The following is a 22,880-nucleotide window of genomic DNA, read 5'->3' on the forward strand; positions in this document are numbered from 1 at the left end:
GCAGCTCTGCTTGGTTTCGGGCTTCTATCTATATTCTTTCCAGCCAATGGAGTTGTTTTTTTAAAGGTTGAACATCTGCATCCTCCAAATCACGATACCACGTCCACTCATGTGCATGTTGGTCGAAGAAGTCAGGTGCTAAGATGATGGATTGAAATCATCCAGCACCAGAATTTTTTGCACGTGAGGTCCGGACTGGGAGTGTGCTCAGGTTCTGTACATTGCCACATTAAACCCTCAGTTTCAGCCCTGAATGGCAGCAACCCGTGCAGACCATTGATCCATCCTCACCTGTCTCTCTGCTACAGCAGGTGAAAAGTGGGCGGCTCCTTTGAGTCCAGTGGGCCAAGCAGGTTGTCAGAACCACTTAAGATGCTCAAACAACACTCACAATCCAGCTTCAGTGTACAACCACCTACACAAAAGTACGGTGGCCATCCAGGGTGTCATCTGTCATCAAGTAGGGGTCACTGAAGACTTACACAGGGGTCAACATTTAAAAATGCTCCAATCATATTGAAGACTAGACCACATTATTTGGCTGATCATAAAAAGACATAGTTTGGACTCTGTATGACTGAAGGTTCTGGAGGTATGGGATAGAGACAGCAAAAATAGTGACAAAGGTCAGTTTCAGTTTGTACAGGGGTCAAACATTAAAGTTGGTCCATTTCTGGTAAACACTAATGCAACTTATTGGCTGAGTCAGTAGGATTTTATAAAGAAGTAGTTTCTACTATCTGCCATGTTTAGTTTTCACCTTACAGGTTAACATATGTCACATGTCATCCAATGGACATCGACCTTGTTTGACCTTTACTTTGAAGACCAAACATTCAACTTCATTCAATTTTTGCCAGAGTACTGAAACAGTAAAAAGTAAACATTTATTTTATTTTTTTTATTTATTTATGTGAACTAACTGGCAGACATTTGCACAAAATGTTTGACAATATTGCACATAACTCTGAGTAACTGAATAACTCTGAATAACTCATTATGTATCATCCTGCAGGAGGGGAGGAGTTATACAGTCTGACTGCCACAGGTAAAACAGACCTACCTGTGTCAATGCACTGTCAACTGTGGGACCTTACATGTAGACAGGTGTGTGTCTTTCCAAATCATGTCCAGTCAACTGAATTTGCCCCAGGTGGACTCAGACCCGGCGCCAGAGAAAAAATATTAAGGGGGCGATGAGTTTATCACAGTTTACCAAAAAAAAGTGCGCACCGGAGGGGGACATGACTCTGAGCGTGCGTAATGAATTGAGTGTGCCCCTGGAAAGCTCGTGTATTTACGCTGCACCATTGTAAGAGACTGACTGAGTAAGAGTGAAGAGTGATGACAGTATTTTTTTAATTATTATTTGAACATATAGACGCTCGGTCAAGTGATCTCCTGCATACCACACAGAGCCGGTGTTCTGTCGAGATGAGGGGCGCCAACTTTTGACACTCTGAGCTGTGACGTACCTTCGCATTGTCCAATAGGAATGACGCATCGGGCCAAAACACGGAAGACTCGTGGCAGAAACCACTGATCTGTACAAAACATTAACGTGTCACAGGACTGCTCATTTATAGAGCAGTTTTCTGAAGAAAAATCATTGGAAATGTTTTTTGTTGTTGTTTGTTACCTCAAAATTTCTGATTACTGTTAAAAAAAAGTTTAGAACACTTGTAATTAAAATAGCTAAATAAATCAATAAATGTTTTTTTTAGAAACCTTTCATCTGTAAATTAAAACCACCTGTTATTTCAGATAATTTCTTGTTTAACATAAGGAACCTCAGACATTTATTTTTAGACAAATAAAATAACATGGAAATTTGTACTTTTTTTTAAGTCTGGTAGATTATCTTATTTCAACCAGAAAAACAGACACTGTAAATAAATACAAATGTTTATTATAAATGCAACAGGAAATAATTTAACAATGACTGCAGTGTGACTGTAAAGTAGGATTTCTGTGACATAAACCTCATGATGTATATTTTATAGTCATTTCAACTTGTAATTACATCAAAATATGTAATTGCCTTTAATGTTGTTATCAGGACAGATTCATTTCTAAAATATGAATTTGAGCACAATAAGTGGAGAGCTTCTACCTGTCCAAATGTCTTTGGACTTTCATGGACATTTTTAATGATCCGTTCATTTATTGTTAAAATATAAAATGAAACAGCTTTTTAAAAAATAATAAAATAGTTGCTGTTCAAAGAGCCTTTTATTTAGAAGCAGGTGATGTTCTGCTGGATTCTCGGGACCAGATGAAGGTCTCTTCTGCAGCTTTGAACTCTGGTGGTGTTGCTGAAGACTCTTTTGTCCTATTTTGAAGAGCAGAGATGTTTTCTTTCGACTGGACTTCGCGGTGTTCAGCTCATCAATGGAAGTTTGGTTGTCTGCACAGTAAATGTTCCTGATTGGGACAAATAAAAAGATTTCTTTAAATATAAAGAAACACTGACTTCCAGTTATGGCTTAGTAGTATCAAGACGCGAACGTGGAAGGCTCCCGGCTAAAACCCTAAAATAACTCCTTAAACTGGACCGACATTTATTTTTTCTTCACTTAATCATCCATCGAACTTTTTGTGCTATTATGCCACCCAAACTCCATAAGTCAAGTCAACAGACTGGAAAAGCAGGATCGCCTTCAACAACAGAAAATGAAGCTAGCGAAGCTAATGCTAGCAAGATGCTAACCACCACCGGAGCGGTGGAAAAAGAGATCGCGACAAACAGCGATATTCTTGAAGCTATTCGTTCACTGCAGGGAAACAATGAGAAGCAAGCTGCAGACTTACTAGAAGCTATCAATAGCATTAAGGGAGATATACGTGTACAGTTGCATGCTTGCAGACTGGAGGAGGCGGAGGGGCGCATATCAACAACAGAAGACACAATAACTTCTCTCCAAGGAAAAGTTGAACAATTGGAAAAAAATGTGAAATTTCTTACCAGCAAAGTAAATGAAAACGAGGACAGAAACAGACGCTCTAATCTTAGACTGGCTGGTCTGCGTGAAAAAGTTGGGGGTGCAGATATGTGTGGGTTTATGGAGAGGTGGCTGAAAGTGGCGCTTGGTGACTGTTTTAACACGCAACCCGGGATCGAGAGAGTGCACAGAATCGGACCTCAGAACCCCAAATCTACAACACCAAGGGTGGTCATTATGAAGTTCCTGAACTACAGAGACCGAGAATCAACCCTGAGAGCGGCCAGAAAAATGAAGACTGTCTACTACGAAGATCAATGAGTCAGTTTCTTCCCGGATCTGTCCTCTGAGACCCGCCAGAAGCAGTGGTGCTTTGATGGAGTGAAAGCCCAACTTCAAGCCCTGAATATCCGCTACGGCATGCTGTACCCCGCGCATCTGATCATCACACACAACGACAGGCACACAGTCTTCAGGTCAGTCCAGGAGGCAGAAGACTACATCAAGAAATTGTCCCCGCACTCAAACTGTGAAGAGGACTGATTGCTTTGCACTTCATTTTGTGGTAAATGATGCATCAATGAACAATAGTGTAAGTGAATGTTATTGATAACTTTATTGTCATTCCATTTACTGGAAATGAGACAGGCATAAATATGCTTTTTCTTTATTACTGGAAATTTTATTTTAATATTATTACTCTATATATATATATATATATATATATATATATATATATATATATATATATATATATATATATATATATATATATATATATATATAAATGGACTGCATTTATATAGCGCTTTTCCATCTGCATCAGACAATCAAAGCCCTCACATTCACCCCGATGTCAGGGTGCTGCCATACAAGGTGCTCACTACACACCAGGAGCAATAGGGGATTAAATATATATATATATATATATATATATATATATATATATATATATATATTTTTTTTTTTTTTTTTTTTTTTTGTGGTCCTTTGTTTTTCTTTTTGTTTTTTTAGCCAGGGAACACCCGTGACTGCATTGCATTTATGAGGACACAGCTTAACGTTACCCACAGAGTGGTCAGCATGTTCTATATAACCAGAGTTCACAAGTTAGAAGGGTTCAAGATCACATTTCGTTTGGGGAAATGTGGGAGGGATTATGTTCGGGGATTCACTCAGTGTGGTTTATTACTTATCTCTATTATTTTACATGTGAAGGAAATAATGACGAGAAGGGTTTTTCCAAATCTAATTCCCAACTCAAGGTCTTAATGTCTGTTAGCTCTATAAATATTTCCAGCTGGAATGTTAGGGGTCTTAACAAAATTGTTAAACTGAAGCAAGTGCTGGGTAGGATTAAGTAAATGAAAAGCACTATACGTATGCTTTCTACAGGAAACACATTTACTAGAAAAAGATATGAATAGAATAAGGTCCAGATGGCCAGGAAAGTTCTTTTTTCAAATTTTACTTCTCATGCAAAGGGGGTCTTAATATTAATCCATAACTCAGTTCCATTCCAATTAAGAGATAAATACTTGGGTCCAAGTGGGAGATTTATAATTCTTAGTGGTACCATTATTTCTACATTAGTTAATTTGGTATGTTTATACACTCCTAATGTTGATGACCCAGCTTTTTATCAACACTTATTTTTAACCATGTCTTCTTATAGTGGTCAATACATAATAGGAGGGGATTTTAACTGTGTGATTCATCCGAGGATGGATAGGTCAAATACCTCTGACAATTCTCACCAACAAACATGGAAAATCATAGGAAAATATATCAAAGACCTCAATTTAGTTGAAATTTGGAGACAACTTTACCCTAGTAAAAATGAATACTGTTGTTTCTCTAGCACTTATAAAACCTATTCTCACATAGATTTCTTCTTAATCTCCTCTAGCCTTGTATCTTTGGTCCAGGACTGCTGTTATGAGTCTATTGTACTTTCGGACCATGCCCCAGTTGTTTTATCCATCAAATTTCCAAACTATTACTATGCTCCTCGCCCATTTAGATTCCAAGCTAGATGGCTAAAGTCTTCTGAGTTTGTAGAGTATATTAAGGGGAAAATATCAGAGTATTTTTCTTTCAATACAGACCAAACTAGTGCATCAATTAAATGGGAAGCTTTTAAAGCTTATCTGCGGGGGGAAATTATAAGTTTTACCAGACAAAAATCTAAAACTCATTTGGAGAAATTGAAGGGTATTGAAAAACAAATAAAAGATTTACAAGAGCAATTGTATCACTGTTATGATGCAGAGAAGCAAAAAAGACTTCTCATATTAAAATCTGAATATAACGAGCTCAGCACAAGCAAAATTGCAACTCAACTTCTTTGGCTCAAACAATCATACTACGATCATGGGAAAAAGCTGGGAAACTTCTGGCTTGGAGACTAAAAAAAATACAAACAAGCAGGGCAATCAATTCAATTACTCTTGACAGTGGGGAGAACCTTGTTGATCCAATCAGTATCAATAATGCTTTTGCAGAATACTATCAAACTCTATATAACTCTGAAATTTCAGTTGTGTGGGCCGCCAGAAGAGGAGGTACTGCTGGCCCACCACCAGAGGGCGCCCTGCCTGAAGTGCGGGCTTCAGGCACGAGAGGGCGCTGCCGCCATGGACACAACCGGGAGTGACAGCTGTCACACAACTCATGACAGCTGTCACCCATCATTTCATCACTCCATAAAAGCCGGATGTCATCTCCACCTCACTGCTGAGATATCATCTACCTGTGAAGGTATTATTCTCTGCTGTATCTGAACTTAACACTGACTTTATAGTCTGAACTTCTTTGCAGCCGTTTTCCTGTGGTGTTGCCTTATCTGTGGGATTGGCGTTTTGGTGTGATCAGCGACGGCTTCGCTTCACACCCCAACAAGATAAGTGGTTAACAGGAGCTGCACGAGTGTGTGATTAGAGGTGGAGGTGACTTTCCACCTTCTGACTGTTTTGTTACTGGGTGTGCACACACCCACATCTCACTGTTTGTGCTCCTCGCCAGCAGTACCAGATCCGACAGTCGGGGACGGTGATCACCTGGGAATTCGGGACTTGGCGGCTCCAGTATTCACCAGGTTCGGTGGCGGCGGAAATCGTGTGGTTCCTGTTGTGTGGGCCGCCAGAAGAGGAGGTACTGCTGGCCCACCACCAGAGGGCGCCCTGCCTGAAGTGCGGGCTTCAGGCACGAGAGGGCGCAGTCGCCGCACAGGAACAGCCAGGGTGACAGCTGTCACGCATCACCTGCAACAGCTGTTACCACTCATCTGATCAGCAGGGGAATATCAGCAGGACGACGTCTCCACCTCTTTGCCGAGATATCGTTCTACCTGGAAGGTAACGTACTCAGCTAACTGTGTGACAGTAAACCTTCTTGTGACTTTGTGCGTTGTAACAGACTTCCCTGCCGTGCGGATTGCTGAGTGCAAACGCGCCCTCGTTTAATTGTCTCTTTGTTCCTCGCCAGCAGTACCAGGTCCGACACGCGGAGGCAGTGGCCACCTGGGAATTCGGGACTTGGCGGCTCCAGTATTCCCGGGGTCTGGTGGCGGAGGAAATCGTGTGGTTCCGGTTCTACTTTGGACGGACGTCTCCTATCTTCGAGCCTGCCCACACGACACCTTTTGTGATTTGGCTTTTTGTCCATTATTGTAATCGGTTGTATTTGTTGTGCACATTCACAACAGTAAAGTGTTGTTATTTGTCTTCCTCCATTGTCCGTTCATTTGCGCCCCCTGTTGTGGGTCCGTGTACCGACACTTTCCCAACAGGATATCTCGGCCAATGTCATGGATCCCGAGGGGCGTCAACCGGCTGTTGAACGGCCAATGGAAGAGCAGGGCGCACAGGCGTCTGCAGGAGGAATGATCGGTGAGTTGCAGCGAATCCTCACTGCTTTTACGGCTCGGCTGGATCTGATGACCGAGCAGAACGTCCTCCTTAACCGCAGGGTGGAGGCTCTCGCCGCGCAGGTGGAAGCGCGCCCTCAGGGCGCTGCTGCGGCTCCCCCTCCTGTCGATCCTGTGCGCAACAGTGACGTTCCACAGGTCATTCAATGACCCCTCCCACCTTCCCCTGAAGCATACATAAGCCCTCCGGAGCCGTACGAGGGTTGTGTGGAGACATGCGTGGACTTTCTTATGCAGTGTTCGCTCGTCTTCGCACAACGTCCCGTCATGTACGCGACTGACGCTAGTAAGATAGCTTATGTGATTAATCTGCTTCGCGGCGAGGCACGCGCTTGGGCTACAGCGCTCTGGGAGCAAAATTCGCGGCTCCTTCTGATATATGATGGGTTTGTGAGGGAGCTCCGAACAGTGTTCGATCACCCAAATAGAGGAGAGACCGCTTCAACCGTGCTGCTGTCAATGAGACAGGGGCGCCGGAGCGCAGCTGCTTATTCAGTCGACTTCCGCATCACGGCTGCGAGGTCCGGCTGGAATAGCACTGCCCTCCGCGCCGCCTTCGTAAACGGACTGTCGTTAGTCCTAAAGGAGCACCTGGTGGCCAAGGACGAACCACGGGCTTTAGACGGGCTTATCGATCTCGTTATACGATTAGACAATCGGTTAGAAGAACGCCGTCGGGAACGAGACGAAGGGCGTGGCTGGGCACGCGCCGTCCCTCTCCCTTTCGGTTCCGACCGCGTTCCGCCCTCCCCACGCTCCACGGCCCCTACGCTCCGTGTGATTACAGCTCCCCCTGCTGACGAAGCTATGGACACGAGCAGGGCCACAGTTAGGGCACCAGAGAGACAGAGGAGGCTGGCCCGCGGAGCGTGTTTTGTTTGTGGCTCGATAGAGCATCAGGTAAGAGACTGCCCCGAGTGGTTAAAACACCAACGCCCGCCCCTAGAAACTGGGCTAGGGGTGGGCCGAGACATTCAAGTGGGACACACCCACATTGCCACACGACTCCCAGTTACAATCCTTTATGAGGATTTAACCCTGAAGGCCCCAGCACTGGTGGACACGGGCTCTGAAGGGAATCTGTTAGACAGCAGATGGGCCAGGGAGATAGGGCTCCCTCTGGTGGCGCTTACCTCGCCTGTGCAGGTGCGGGCACTAGATGGCTCCCTACTCCCTCCAATCACATATAAGACACCACCAGTAACTGGTGGTGTCAGGAAATCACTGGGAGGAGATAGAGTTTTTTGTGACTCCTGCTACCTCCCGTGTGATTTTAGGGTTCCCCTGGATGTTAAAACACAATCCCCGGATCGATTGGCCGTCCGGAGTAGTGGTTCAGTGGAGCGAGACCTGCCATCGGGTATGTTTAGGTTCCTTGGTTCCTCCCGGTTCCCAAGCTAAGGAGGAGGTCAGAGTCCCGCCCAACCTGGGGACAGTGCCGGTGGAGTACCAGGACCTTGTGGATGTGTTCAGTAAGGACCTGGCACTCACCCTCCCCCCCCACCGTCCATACAATTGCGCCATTGATTTGGTTCCAGGCGTTGAGTTCCCGTCCAGCAGGCTGTACAACCTCTCACGACCTGAGCGCGAATCAATGGAGACCTACATCCGGGACTCTTTAGCTGCCGGGTTGATCCGGAATTCCACTTCCCCGATGGGTGCAGGTTTCTTTTTTGTGGGAAAAAAGGATGGCGGACTACGTCCATGCATTGATTACAGAGGGCTGAACGAAATCACGGTTCGTAACCGATACCCGTTGCCCCTGTTGGATTCAGTGTTCACGCCCCTGCATGGAGCCCAAATATTCACGAAGCTAGATCTTAGAAATGCGTATCACCTGGTTCGGATCCGGAAGGGAGACGAGTGGAAGACGGCATTCAACACCCCGTTAGGTCACTTTGAGTACCTGGTCATGCCGTTCGGCCTCACCAACGCCCCCGCGACGTTCCAAGCATTAGTTAATGATGTCTTGCGGGATTTCCTGCACCGATTCATCTTCGTATATCTAGACGATATATTCATCTTTTCTCCGGATCCTGAGACTCATGTCCGGCATGTACGTCAGGTCCTGCAGCGGTTGTTGGAGAACCGGCTGTTTGTGAAGGGCGAGAAGTGTGAGTTTCACCGCACATCTTTGTCCTTCCTGGGGTTTATCATCTCCCCCAACTCCGTCGCTCCTGATCCGGCCAAGGTTGCGGCGGTGAGAGACTGGCCCCAACCCACTAGCCGTAGGAAGCTGCAACAGTTCCTCGGCTTTGCAAATTTCTACAGCAGGTTCATTAAGGGCTACAGTCAGGTAGTTAGCCCCCTGACAGCCCTGACCTCACCAAAAGTCCCCTTCACCTGGTCGGATCGTTGCGATGCCGCGTTCAAGGAGTTGAAACGGCGCTTCTCATCGGCACCCGTTCTGGTGCAGCCCGATCCTAGTCGCCAGTTAGTGGTTGAAGTGGACGCCTCGGACTCAGGGATAGGAGCTGTGCTTTCCCAGAGCGGGAAGACCGATAAGGTCCTTCACCCGTGTGCCTATTTTTCCCGCAGGTTGACCCCGGCCGAACGGAACTATGACGTTGGCAATCGAGAACTCCTTGCGGTGAAAGAGGCCCTTGAAGAGTGGAGACATCTCTTGGAGGGAACGTCCGTGCCATTCACGGTTTTCACTGACCACCGGAACCTGGAGTATATCAGGACCGCCAAGCGGCTGAACCCCAGGCAAGCCCGCTGGTCACTGTTCTTCGGCCGTTTTGACTTCCGGATCACCTATCGTCCCGGGACCAAGAACCAGAGATCGGATGCCTTGTCCCGGGTACATGAAGATGAAGTCAAAGCGGAGTTGTCGGATCCACCGGAACCCATCATCCCGGAGTCCACTATCGTGGCCACCCTCACCTGGGACGTAGAGAGAACCGTCCGGGAGGCCCTGGCACGAAGCCCGGACCCTGGAACTGGGCCGAAGAACAAACTATACGTCCCACCAGAAACTACGGCTGCAGTCCTGGACTTCTGTCATGGCTCCAAGCTCTCCTGTCATCCAGGGGTGCGAAGAACCGTGGCAGTTGTCCGGCAGCGCTTCTGGTGGGCGTCCCTAGAGGCCGACGTCCGGGATTATATCCAGGCCTGCACCACCTGCGCCAGGGGCAAGGCTGACCATCGCAGGGCATCAGGCCTACTCCAGCCGCTGCCTGTGCCTCATTGCCCCTGGTCCCACATTGGCCTGGATTTTGTCACAGGCCTCCCGCCGTCCCAGGGCAACACCACCATCCCCACGATAGTGGACCGATTCTCCAAGGCGGCCCACTTCGTGGCCCTCCCGAAGCTCCCAACAGCCCAGGAGACAGCGGACCTCCTGGTCCACCACGTCGTCCGGCTGCATGGGATTCCAACAGACATCGTCTCCAATCGCGGTCCCCAGTTCTCCTCGCAAGTCTGGAGGAGCTTCTGCCGGGAACTGGGGGCCACGGTGAGTCTCTCGTCTGGGTACCACCCTCAGACCAACGGGCAAGCAGAACGGGTAAACCAGGAGGTGGAACAGGCCTTGCGCTGCGTGACTGCCGCGCACCCGGTGGCCTGGAGTACCCATTTGGCCTGGATCGAGTATGCCCATAACAGCCAGGTGTCTTCAGCCACTGGCCTCTCCCCTTTTGAGGTATGTCTGGGGTATCAGCCCCCGTTGTTTCCGGTGGTTGAGGGAGAGGTCGGTGTGCCCTCGGTCCAGGCCCACCTACGGAAGTGCCGTCGGGTGTGGCGTGCCGCCCGTTCTGCTTTGCTGAAGGCCCGGATGAGGGCAAAAGCCCATGCAGACCGTCGGCGGGCCCCGGCCCCTGCGTATCGTCCGGGGCAGGAGGTGTGGTTATCCACAAAGGACATTCCCCTCAAAGTGGACTCCCCCAAGCTACAGGACCGTTACATCGGCCCATTCAAAATCCTTAAGGTCATCAGTCCAGCCGCAGTGAGGCTTAAGCTTCCGGCCTCACTGCGGATCCATCCTGTGTTTCATGTGTCCCGGGTTAAACCACATCACACCTCACCCCTCTGTACTCCGGGTCCGGCGCCGCCTCCTGCCCGGATCATCGATGGCGAGCCGGCTCGGACTGTACGCCGGCTTTTGGATGTCCGTAGGATGGGCCGGGGCTTCCAGTATTTGGTGGACTGGGAGGGGTACGGCCCCGAAGAACGCTCCTGGGTGAAGAGGAGCTTCATCCTGGACCCGGCCCTCCTGGCCGATTTCTACCGCCGCCACCCGGACAAGCCTGGTCGGGCACGAGAGGGCGCAGTCGCCGCACAGGAGCAGCCAGGGTGACAGCTGTCACGCATCACCTGCAACAGCTGTTACCACTCGTCTGATCAGCAGGGGAATATCAGCAGGACGACGTCTCCACCTCTTTGCCGAGATATCGTTCTACCTGGAAGGTAACGTACTCAGCTAACTGTGTGACAGTAAACCTTCTTGTGACTTTGTGCGTTGTAACAGACTTCTTTTCCAACGAGAGGTGGAGGTAGTTTTCCCTGCCGTGCGGATTGCTGGGTGCAAACGCGCCCTCATTTAATTGTCTCTTTGTTCCTCGCCAGCAGTACCAGGTCCGACACGCGGAGGCAGTGGCCACCTGGGAATTCGGGACTTGGCGGCTCCAGTATTCCCCGGGTCTGGTGGCGGAGGAAATCGTGTGGTTCCGGTTCTACTTTGGACGGACGTCTCCTATCTTCGAGCCTGCCCACACGACACCTTTTGTGATTTGGCTTTTTGTCCATTATTGTAATCGGTTGTATTTGTTGTGCCCATTCACAACAGTAAAGTTGTTAAAGATTTTATATATATATATATATATATATATATATATATATATATATATATATATATATATATATATATATATATATATATATATATATATATGTTATCACTGTTAAACATTTGTACCTTTGTCTTCTTTCTGATGAAAATGTTATTGTGCTGCTTTGTACCTGTCTGTCTTCAAAATAACCCTGATAATGTACTTGTTATTCAACTTTGTCTTAAGTATGCTGAGGTCAGTCTGAACTGGGAGTGAAGATAGTATGCTGAGGTCAGTTTTGACTGTTGTGAATTTATGATGCAGAACAGATGATAAGTGCAACAGAAGAGCCTGCAAGAACGGGATGTGCTGACCTTTGATGATAAGATTAAAGGAAAGAAACTGTTTCTCCACGCAGCTGCACTTATTGACGCATGTGTTTGTTTTACTTGAAGAAACTTGTCATGCGTTCTCCCCCCCCCTTAGGACAAGTTTCACGCTGTGGGTAGGTTTTCCTAATAAAAAGAGTGAGCAGGCGCAACAGTCCTTAGTGCTTTCAGTGGTACTACGTGTACGGACTGTTTGCACTCCTCGCGAGATAAATTTGACTTTCTGTCTCACTGGTGTTTTTTGACTCTGTTTGTCTTGTTCAAAGTTTTAAGAATGTTTGGAGGAGAAAATACCCAACAAAAGTGTTGTTATTTGACTTCCTCCATTGTCCGTTCATTTGCGCCCCCTGTTGTGGGTCCGTGTACCGACACTTTCCCAACAGTTCCGGCTCTTCTCAGGACAGACGTCTTCTATCCTTGAGCATGCCCACACGTCACCTTTGTGTATTGACTGCTATCAAATTCTGAGATTGTCTGTATATTTGTTGTGCACATTCACAACATTAAATTGTTACCTTTTGGCTCATCGATTGACCGTTCATTTGCCCCCCTGTTGTGGGTTCATGTCACTACACTTTCCCCAACAGGATATCTCGGCCAACGTCATGGATCCCGAGGGGCGTCAACCATCTGTTGGACAGCCAATGGAAGAGCAGGGTGCGCAGGCGTCGGCTGGAGGCGTGATTGGTGAGTTGCAGCACATCCTCACCGCCTTTACCGCTCGGAAGGACCTGATAACCGTGCAAAACGTCATCCGTAATTGCAGGATGGAGGCTCTCACCGCGCAGGTGGAAGCGCTCGCTCAGGGCGCTGCTGCAGCTTCTCCTCCTGCCGACCCGGTGCCGAATACAGACATTCCACTGGTCATTCAACGACCCCCCCCCCACCATCCCCTGAAGCATACATAAGCCCCCCAGAGCCGTACGGAGGTTGTGTGGAGACGTGCGCGGACTTTCTTATGCAGTGTTCGCTCGTCTTTGCACAACGTCCCGTGATGTACGCGTCTGACGCCAGCAAGGTGGCTTACGTGATTAATTTGCTTCGAGGCGAGGCACGCGCTTGGGCTACAGCGCTTTGGGAACAGAGTTCACGGCTCCTCGCCTCTTATACTGGGTTTGTGAGGGAGCTCAGAACTGTTTTTGATCAATCAATCAATCAATCAATCAATTTTTTTATATAGCACCAAACAAACAGTTGCCCCAAGGCGCTTTATATTGTAAGGCAAGGCCATACAATAATTATGTAAAACCCCAACGGTCAAAACGACCCCCTGTGAGCAAGCACTTGGCTACAGTGGGAAGGAAAAACTCCCTTTTAACAGGAAGAAACCTCCAGCAGAACCAGGCTCAGGGAGGGGCAGTCTTCTGCTGGGACTGGTTGGGGCTGAGGGAGAGAACCAGGAAAAACACATGCTGTGGAGGGGAGCAGAGATCGATCACTAATGATTAAATGCAGAGTGGTGCATACAGAGCAAAAAGAGAAAGAAACAGTGCATCATGGGAACCCCCCAGCAGTCTACGTCTATAGCAGCATAACTAAGGGATGGTTCAGGGTCACCTGATCCAGCCCTAACTATAAGCTTTAGCAAAAAGGAAAGTTTTAAGCCTAATCTTAAAAGTAGAGAGGGTGTCTGTCTCCCTGATCTGAATTGGGAGCTGGTTCCACAGGAGAGGAGCCTGAAAGCTGAAGGCTCTGCCTCCCATTCTACTCTTACAAACCCTAGGAACTACAAGTAAGCCTGCAGTCTGAGAGCGAAGCGCTCTATTGGGGTGATATGGTACTATGAGGTCCCTAAGATAAGATGGGACCTGATTATTCAAAACCTTATAAGTAAGAAGAAGAATTTTAAATTCTATTCTAGAATTAACAGGAAGCCAATGAAGAGAAGCCAATATGGGTGAGATATGCTCTCTCCTTCTAGTCCCCGTCAGTACTCTAGCTGCAGCATTTTGAATTAACTGAAGGCTTTTCAGGGAACTTTTAGGACAACCTGATAATAATGAAATACAATAGTCCAGCCTAGAGGAAATAAATGCATGAATTAGTTTTTCAGCATCACTCTGAGACAAGACCTTTCTGATTTTAGAGATATTGCGTAAATGCAAAAAAGCAGTCCTACATATTTGTTTAATATGCGCTTTGAATGACATATCCTGATCAAAAATGACTCCAAGATTTCTCACAGTATTACTAGAGGTCAGGGTAATGCCATCCAGAGTAAGGATCTGGTTAGACACCATGTTTCTAAGATTTGTGGGGCCAAGTACAATAACTTCAGTTTTATCTGAGTTTAAAAGCAGGAAATTAGAGGTCATCCATGTCTTTATGTCTGTAAGACAATCCTGCAGTTTAGCTAATTGGTGTGTGTCCTCTGGCTTCATGGATAGATAAAGCTGGGTATCATCTGCGTAACAATGAAAATTTAAGCAATACCGTCTAATAATACTACCTAAGGGAAGCATGTATAAAGTGAATAAAATTGGTCCTAGCAGAGGCGATCACCTTAACAGAGGCGAAACCGCGTCTACCGTGCTGCTGTCAATGAGACAGGGGCGCCGCAGCGCAGCCGAATATGCAGTCGACTTCCGCATCACGGCTGCGAGATCCAGCTGGAATATGACTGCGCTCCGCGCCGCCTTCATAAACGGACTGTCACCGGTCCTGAAGGAGCACCTGGTGGCTAAGGAGGAACCGCGGGATTTGGCTGAGCTTATCGGTTTGGTTATACGATTGGACAATCGGTTAGAAGAACACCGACGGGAGCGAGGCGAAGGGCGTGGTCAGGCACAAGCCATCCCTCTTCCTCCCGGGTCCGAAAGAGAGCCATCTTCCCCACGCTCCACAGCCACAGCGCTCCGTGTGGCTACAGCTCCCCCTGCTGATGGTGCTAGGGACACGAGCAGGGCCACATTCAGACAGAGGAGGCTGGTCCGCGGGGAGTGTTTTGTCTGCGGCTCGAGTGAGCATCAGCAGAGAGACTGCCTCAAACGGTCAAAACACAAACGCCCGCCCTTAGAGACTGGGCTGAGGGGGGGTCAAAACATTCACGTGGGTCATACACATCTGTCAACACGACTCCCAGTTAAAATCCTGAGCGGGGATTTAACCCTTCAAGCCCCAGCACTGGTGGACACGGGGTCAGAAGGGAATCTGCTGGATAGCAGATGGGCAAGGGAGGTAGGGCTCCCTCTGGTGGCGCTTTCTTCGCCAGTGAAGGTGCGAGCACTAGATGGCACTCTTCTCCCTTTTATCACACACAAGACACTACCTGTAACCGTGGTAGTGTCTGGGAATCACCAGGAGGAGATAGAGTTTTTTGTAACTCCTTCTACCTCCCGTGTGATTTTGGGCTTCCCATGGATGATTAAACACAACCCCCGGATTGATTGGCCGTCTGGGGTTGTGACTCAGTGGAGCGAAACCTGCCACCGGAAGTGTTTAGGATCCTCGGTTCCTCCCGGTGTAAATGCTAATGAGGAGGTTAAAGTCCCTCCCAATCTGACGGTGGTGCCGGTTGAGTACCACGACCTTGCTGACGTCTTCAGAAAGGATCTGGCGCTCACCCTTCCCCCGCACCGTCCGTACGATTGTGCCATTGATTTGGTCCCGGGCGCTGAGTACCCGTCCAGCAGGCTGTACAACCTCTCACGTCCTGAGCGCGAATCAATGGAGACCTACATCCGGGACTCATTAGCTGCCTTGCTGATCCGGAATTCCACCTCCCCGATGGGTGCGGGTTTCTTTTTTGTGGGCAAGAAAGATGGCGGACTCCGTCCATGCATTGATTACAGGGGGCTGAACGACATAACGGTTCGTAATCGATACCCTTTACCCCTGTTGGATTCAGTGTTCACGCCCCTGCATGGAGCCCAAATTTTCACCAAACTGGACCTTAGGAATGCGTATCACCTGGTTCGGATCCGAAAGGGAGACGAATGGAAGATGGCATTTAACATTAGGTCATTTTGAGTACCTGGTCATGCCGTTCGGCCTCACTAACGCCCCCGCGACGTTCCAAGCTTTGGTTAATGACATCTTGCGGGACTTCCTGCACCGATTCGTCTTCATATATCTGGATGACATACTCATCTTTTCCCCGGACCCTGAGACTCATGTCCAGCATGTACGTCAGGTCCTGCAGCGGTTGTTGGAGAACCGGCTGTTTGTGAAGGGTGAGAAGTGTGAGTTTCACCGCACCTCTTTGTCCTTCCTGGGGTTCATCATCTCCTCCAACTCCGTCACCCCTGATCCGGCCAAGGTTGCGGCGGTGAGAGATTGGCCCCAACCAACAAGCCGTAGGAAGCTGCAACAGTTCCTCGGCTTCGCAAATTTCTACAGGAGGTTCATTAAGGGCTACAGTCAGGTAGTTAGCCCCCTGACAGCCCGGACCTCTCCAAAAGTCCCCTTCACCTGGTCGGATCGGTGCGAAGCCGCGTTCAAGGAGTTGAAACGCCGGTTCTCGTCTGCACCAGTTCTGGTGCAGCCTGACCCTAGCCGCCAGTTCGTGGTTGAAGTGGACGCCTCTGACTCAGGGATAGGAGCCATGCTATCCCAGAGCGGAGAGACCGATAAGGTTCTTCACCCGTGTGCCTACTTTTCTCGCAGGTTGATCCCAGCTGAACGGAACTATGACGTCGGCAATCGAGAACTCCTTGCGGTGAAAGAGGCTCTTGAGCAGTGGAGACACCTGTTGGAGGGAGCATCTGTGCCGTTCATGGTTTTCACTGATCATCAGAACCTGGAGTATATCAGGACCGCCAAGCGGCTGAACCCCAGGCAAGCCCGCTGGTCACTGTTCTTCGGGCGTTTTGACTTCCGAATCACCTACCGCCCCGGGACCAAGAACCAGAGATCGGATGCCTTGTCCCGGGTGCATGAAGATGAGGTCAAGACTGAGCTGTCGGATCCACTGGAGCCCATCATTCCGGAGTCCACTATCGTGGCCACCCTCACCTGGGACGTGGAGAAGACCGTCCGGGAGGCCCTGGCATGGAGCCCGGACCCCGGAACTGGACCAAAGAACCGTTTATACGTCCCACCAGAGGCCAGAGCTGCAGTCTTGGACTTCTGTCACGGGTCCAAGCTCTCCTGTCATCCAGGGGTGCGTAGGACCATGGCAGTTGTCCGGCAGCGCTTCTGGTGGGCGTCCATGGAGGCCGACGTCCGGGAGTATGTCCAGGCCTGCACCACCTGTGCCGGGGCAAGGCAGACCACTCCAAGACACAAGGACTTCTGCATCCGCTTCCGGTGCCTCATCGCCCCTGGTCTCACATTGGCCTGGACTTTGTCACGGGCCTCCCGCCGTCCCAGGGCATGACGACCATCTTCACGATAGTGGACCGTTTCTCCAAGGCGGCCAACTTCGTGGCCCTCCCGAAGCTCCCTACGGCCCAGGAGACAGCAGACCTCCTGGTCCACCACGTCGTACGTCTGCATGGGATACCAACTGACATTGTCTCGGACTGTGGTCCTCAGTTCTCCTCACAGGTTTGGAGGAGTTTCTGCAGAGAACTGCGGGCCAACATGAGCCTCTCGTCCGGGTATCACCCTCAGACGAATGGACAGGCAGAGCGGGCCAACCAAGAACTTGAACAGGCCCTCCACTGTGTTACATCCGCGCACCCGTCGGCCTGGAGTCACCATCTGGCCTGGATCGAGTACGCCCATAACAGCCAGGTGTCCTCTGCCACCGGCCTCTCCCCATTTGAGGTGTGTCTGGGGTACCAGCCCCCATTGTTCCCCGTGGTGGAGGGAGAGGTCGGTGTGCCCTCGGTCCAGGCCCACCTGCGAAGATGCCGTCGGGTGTGGCGCACCACCCGTTCTGCCTTGTTGAAGGCCCGGACGAGGGCTAAGGCCCATGCAGACCGCCGGCGTTCCCCGGCCCCTGCTTACCAGCCCGGGCAGGAGGTGTGGCTTTCAACGAAGGACATCCCCCTCCAAGTGGACTCACCCAAACTCAAGGACAGGTATATTGGTCCATTCAAGACCCGCAGTGAAGCTGGGAGCTGGAGCTTCACTGCGGGTCCACCCGGTTTTTCATGTTTCCCGGATCAAGCCACACCACACCTCACCCCTCTGTGCTCCCGGACCGGCGCCGCCTCCTGCCCAGATCATCGATGGGGAACCTGCATGGACGGTTCGCAGGCTCCTGGACGTCCGTCGGAAGGGCCGGGGGTTTCAGTATCTGGTGGACTGGGAGGGGTATGGACCTGAAGAACGCTCCTGGGTGAAAAGGAGCTTCATCCTGGACCCGGACCTCCTGGCCGACTTCTACCGACGTCACCCGGACAAGCCTGGTCGGGCGCCAGGAGGCGCCCGTTGAGGGGGGGGTCCTGTTGTGTGGGCCGCCAGAAGAGGAGGTACTGCTGGCCCACCACCAGAGGGCGCCCTGCCTGAAGTGCGGGCTTCAGGCACGAGAGAGTGCTGCCGCCACGGACACAACCGGGAGTGACAGCTGTCACACATCAACTCATGACAGCTGTCACCCATCATTTCATCACTCCATAAAAGCCGGATGTCATCTCCACCTCGCTGCTGAGATATCATCTACCTGTGAAGGTAATATTCTCTGCTGTATCTGAACTTAACACTGACTTTATAGTCTGAACTTCTTTGCAGCCGTTTTCCTGTGGGTGTTGCCTTATCTGTGGGATTGGCGTTTTGGTGTGATCAGCGACGGCTTCGCTTCACACCCCAACCAGATAAGTGGTTAACAGGAGCTGCACGAGTGTGTGATTAGAGGAGGAGGTGACTTTCCACTTTCTGACTGTTTTTGTTACTGGGTGTGCACACACCCACATCTCACTGTTTGTGCTCCTCGCCAGCAGTACCAGATCCGACAGTCGGGGACGGTGATCACCTGGGAATTCGGGACTTGGCGGCTCCAGTATTCACCAGGTTCGGTGGCGGAGGAAATCGTGTGGTTCCGGCTCTTCTCAGGACAGACGTCTTCTATCCTCGAGCCTGCCCACACGTCATCTTTGTGTATTGACTGCTATCAGATTCTGAGATTGTCTGTATATTCGTTGTGCACATTCACAACATTAAATTGTTACCTTTTGGCTCATCTATTGACCGTTCATTTGCGCCCCCTGTTGTGGGTCCGTGTCACTACACTTTCCCCAACAATTTCAGAGGATTTAAATGAACAAAACAGATTTTTGGATCAAATTCAGTTTCCTACACTGTCTGAGGGGGGCAAAATTGAGCTCAATAAACAACTAAGTATTGAGGAACTGAAGGAAGCACTGAATCATATGAACACAGGAACCGCCCCTGGGCCAGATGGCCTTCCAATCGAAGTCTATAAGAGATTTGCCGACAAATTAATGCCTCACCTACTTGAAATGTTTAAAGAGTCCTATGAGAGTGGCACCCTCCCACCTTCCCTAAGACAGGCTGCAATCTCTGTTCTCTTAAAAGCTGATAAAGACCCTACAGAAATGGGTTCTTATCGTCCTATATCTTTAATGTCCTGTGACACAAAAATACTATGTAAGGCTTTGGCTTGGAGGATTGAGCCCTATATCCCCAAATTAATATTAAATGACCAAAACGGATTTGCACTTGGCCGACAGGCATTCCACAACATTTGACGCTTAATGAATTTGCTATACAAAAAACAAAATTCCATAGACCACGCCTTTCTATCATTACAACCCCTGGCAAAAATGATGGAATCAACGGCCTCGGAGGATGTTCATTCAGTTGTCTAATTTTGTAGAAAAAAAGCAGATCACAGACATGACACAAAACTAAAGTCATTTCAAATGGCAACTTTCTGGCTTTAAGAAACACTATAAGAAATCAGGAAAAATAATTGTGGCAGTCAGTAACGGTTACTTTTTTAGACCAAGCAGAGGAAAAAAATATGGAATCACTCAATTCTGAGGAAAAAATGATGGAATTATGAAAAACAAAAGAACGCTCCAACACATCACTAGTATTTTGTTGCACCACCTCTGGCTTTTATAACAGCTTGCAGTCTCTGAGGCATGGACTTAATGAGTGACAAACAGTACTTCTTTTTCAGTCTATCCCTATGCACCTCCCAGCATCTTTCTTTCTAAATTCATATGGAATGATAAGTGTCCAAGGTTACGACTGTCACTTTTATACTTTCCTTATGATCGAGGGGGGCTTGCAGTGCCCAACATCAAACTGTATTACTGGGCAGCCCAACTGAGTGCTGCTACATTTTACTTTTCTGATACCCCATCTTGGATACATCTGAAAAACGCTGGATTAGAACTACCACTAAAAGCATACATCTATTCTGCAGAAACTAAATTTTTACTAAAAAACACAAAAAACCCTTTTCTCCGTAACACTATATCAATTTGGCACCAATCACACACTGTACTAGATGAAGAATCTAAACTCTCAGGTTTGTCACCAATCTGGGGTAACAATATGTTTAAACCAGGAAGAGCAGACATGGGATTTAAACTATGGATGAACAAAGGTCTAAGTAAAATTAAAGACTTATATAGTGAAGGAACACTGATGTCATTTGAACAATTGATAAATTTAATTTGCCGAAGAAACACTTCTTTAAATACCTACAACTCCGAAGTTTTATAACCACCATTCTCAAAACAACCACTGAGCCTCCACTATCTACCATAGAGAATCATTGTGTTAATCATCATAAAAGCAGAGGCCACCTGTCCAAATTCTATAGTATTCTACTTGATTCATCTAAAGAAAATACCCTCTCATATCTGCAGGCCTGGAAAACAGACTTGGAAGTTGACATTTCTCTAGAGGAATGGAGTAAAGCCTGTCTTCAGGCACAAAAACAATCAATCAACACTAAATTCAGGCTACTACAATATAAGTGAATACTTAGAACTTATATAACACCTGTAAAACTCCATTATTTCAATCCTAATATCCCAGATGTCTGTGTAAAGTGTAGCAGCGAAAAGGGCACTCTTTTTCATTGCATGTGGCAGTGTGTAGAAATTCAATTGTTTTGGAAGGAGATCACTTGCATCATTTCTGATTTAATTAACTGTAATATGCCATTGGACAGTAAATTCTGTATCCTACACATCATTCCAAATACTTTTAAAAGAACGTCAGATGAAAGAAAACACGTAAATTTTTGTTTATTGCAGGCCAAACATGTAATTGCCTTAAACTGGAAAGAAATGGAGAGACCAAAAGTCAGTCAATGGATCAAACTTCTTCACGTTGTGAAAAACTTCGACATGTAAACTTTTTAATTTAACTTGAGTGAACCATGTGCCTTTGGGTGGGGGGTGGGAGGTTTTATGTTTGTGAGTGCTTTTTCTTTATTTTTATCTGTTTGTTTTATTATTATTGTAATTTCTTGTTTTATATGCAAAATTTCAATAAAAATATTTATGAAAAAAAAAGAAACACTAAACGGTTTATATATATAAAAAAGGGAAAAAAACAGCAAAAAAAAAAAAAAAAAAAAAGCGATGGAAAAAAACGCCCGAAAAAATAAGTTATTTAAAGAAAAAAAAAAACAAAAAAAAAAACAAGAAATACTAAGGTGATCGCCGGCCACTAGCCCTAAACTTCACTAAAAGACCCAGACTTTAGATAAAGTTGAGGCCGCGGCACACTCCGTTTACTAATAACATGAATAATGTGAATTACACTATGTAACACAAGTTTTGTTCCTGGTTTCTAAGTGTTATATTCAACTGCTTATGTCTAAAGTCTATGGAAAAATGACTACATTCGGCACAAACTTTGATTTTATTTTTTTTAACGTTCTAGAAAGTTCTAAAAGTTTCTTGAAACTTCTAGAAAATTCTGGACAGTTCTAGCAGTTCAAGAATATTCTACAAGACTACTCAGTAGTAGTGAAGGCGAATCGAGAATATTCTTGAAAAAAACACACTGTGTACCCAGGAACAAAACAAAAATAACAATTTGTTACATAGTGTAATTATCACTTACTGAGGCATTGCTGGGCCGGTGGCATAGATTTAAATTTACGCTACATGTCCATACCTGCCCGCAGTAACAGGCGGGTATCCCAATACCTGCCTGCTGTGCATAAACTGATGACGTCATAGCGCACGCAGTTGAAGAACTGTCTGCAGAGGAAAAGATGAAAAGGCGAGAAGTATGTTTTGGTCCAAATATGGATATTCCTGATGATTTTCTCATGGATAGTCTGACAATCAACAGCTTGATGAGGACGTCCTGGCGAATTTGGAGAGCAGTGCGGTACCAGCCAACACAACAAAAGTTAAAGTGAGCCAACTTTTTATGTACGCGTTTGCTGGGTGTCGTGCGTTTTGAAATGACATTAAATATTGTTAATGTGATTCCACGTGTTGTGTATCTCAGTAAGTGATAATAATGCAAATAACATGCAGTTGTCACACGGTATGCATTTTCAGAGTCCCTCTGTCCATGCCCAGTTGCCCAAAATGACAGATATTTGCCCGAGTAGGGCGGACCTCTGAAAATGCATACCACCCTCCAAAAGTATGTTATTGTATTAATATTGTACCCATCAGATCTGTGATGCCACGGCGGCTGGCGGGCAAGTGCACACGCTGTCACACCTCACATCAGAGACTCAGAGCTGAACAGATCTCACCGCTGTAATAAACAAATTATTGCTTGATCACATTTAATTCTATCAGACATATGACGTGGAACTGTTTCACCAAGACGTCATATGAAACATGAATCTCACTTCCAGGAGCATTTCACAGCATAGTGCGTCAGGAGCCAGTACCATGCCAAACATAAATCCCATGTGATAATCCAACCACAAATCACCATGTAGAGTTGCATTGTGTGTGTGATGGGGGGGATAAAGTTTACTGCCATGAATATAGTTGGAACACTCACTGCA

At 47.6% G+C, this 22,880-nt stretch overlaps 1 protein-coding gene and 1 long non-coding RNA gene across 2 annotated transcripts in view; one reads left to right on the forward strand and one right to left on the reverse strand.

Annotated features, from left to right (window-relative positions):
• The window catches only part of dnajb11 (DnaJ heat shock protein family (Hsp40) member B11), a 441,748-nt gene that overhangs the window by 90,815 nt on the left and 328,053 nt on the right, over positions 1-22,880 (forward strand). The window lies entirely within an intron of this gene.
• LOC117524756 lies at positions 567-22,647 on the reverse strand. Its single transcript, XR_004564847.1, has 4 exons — positions 22,633-22,647; positions 19,713-19,715; positions 13,038-13,050; positions 567-673 (listed from the first exon to the last, which is right to left on the reverse strand). It is a non-coding gene; the product is annotated as an uncharacterized LOC117524756 (long non-coding RNA).

Source organism: Thalassophryne amazonica, chromosome 14 (assembly GCF_902500255.1).
Source record: "Thalassophryne amazonica chromosome 14, fThaAma1.1, whole genome shotgun sequence".
Classification (NCBI taxonomy): Eukaryota; Metazoa; Chordata; class Actinopteri; order Batrachoidiformes; family Batrachoididae; genus Thalassophryne; species Thalassophryne amazonica.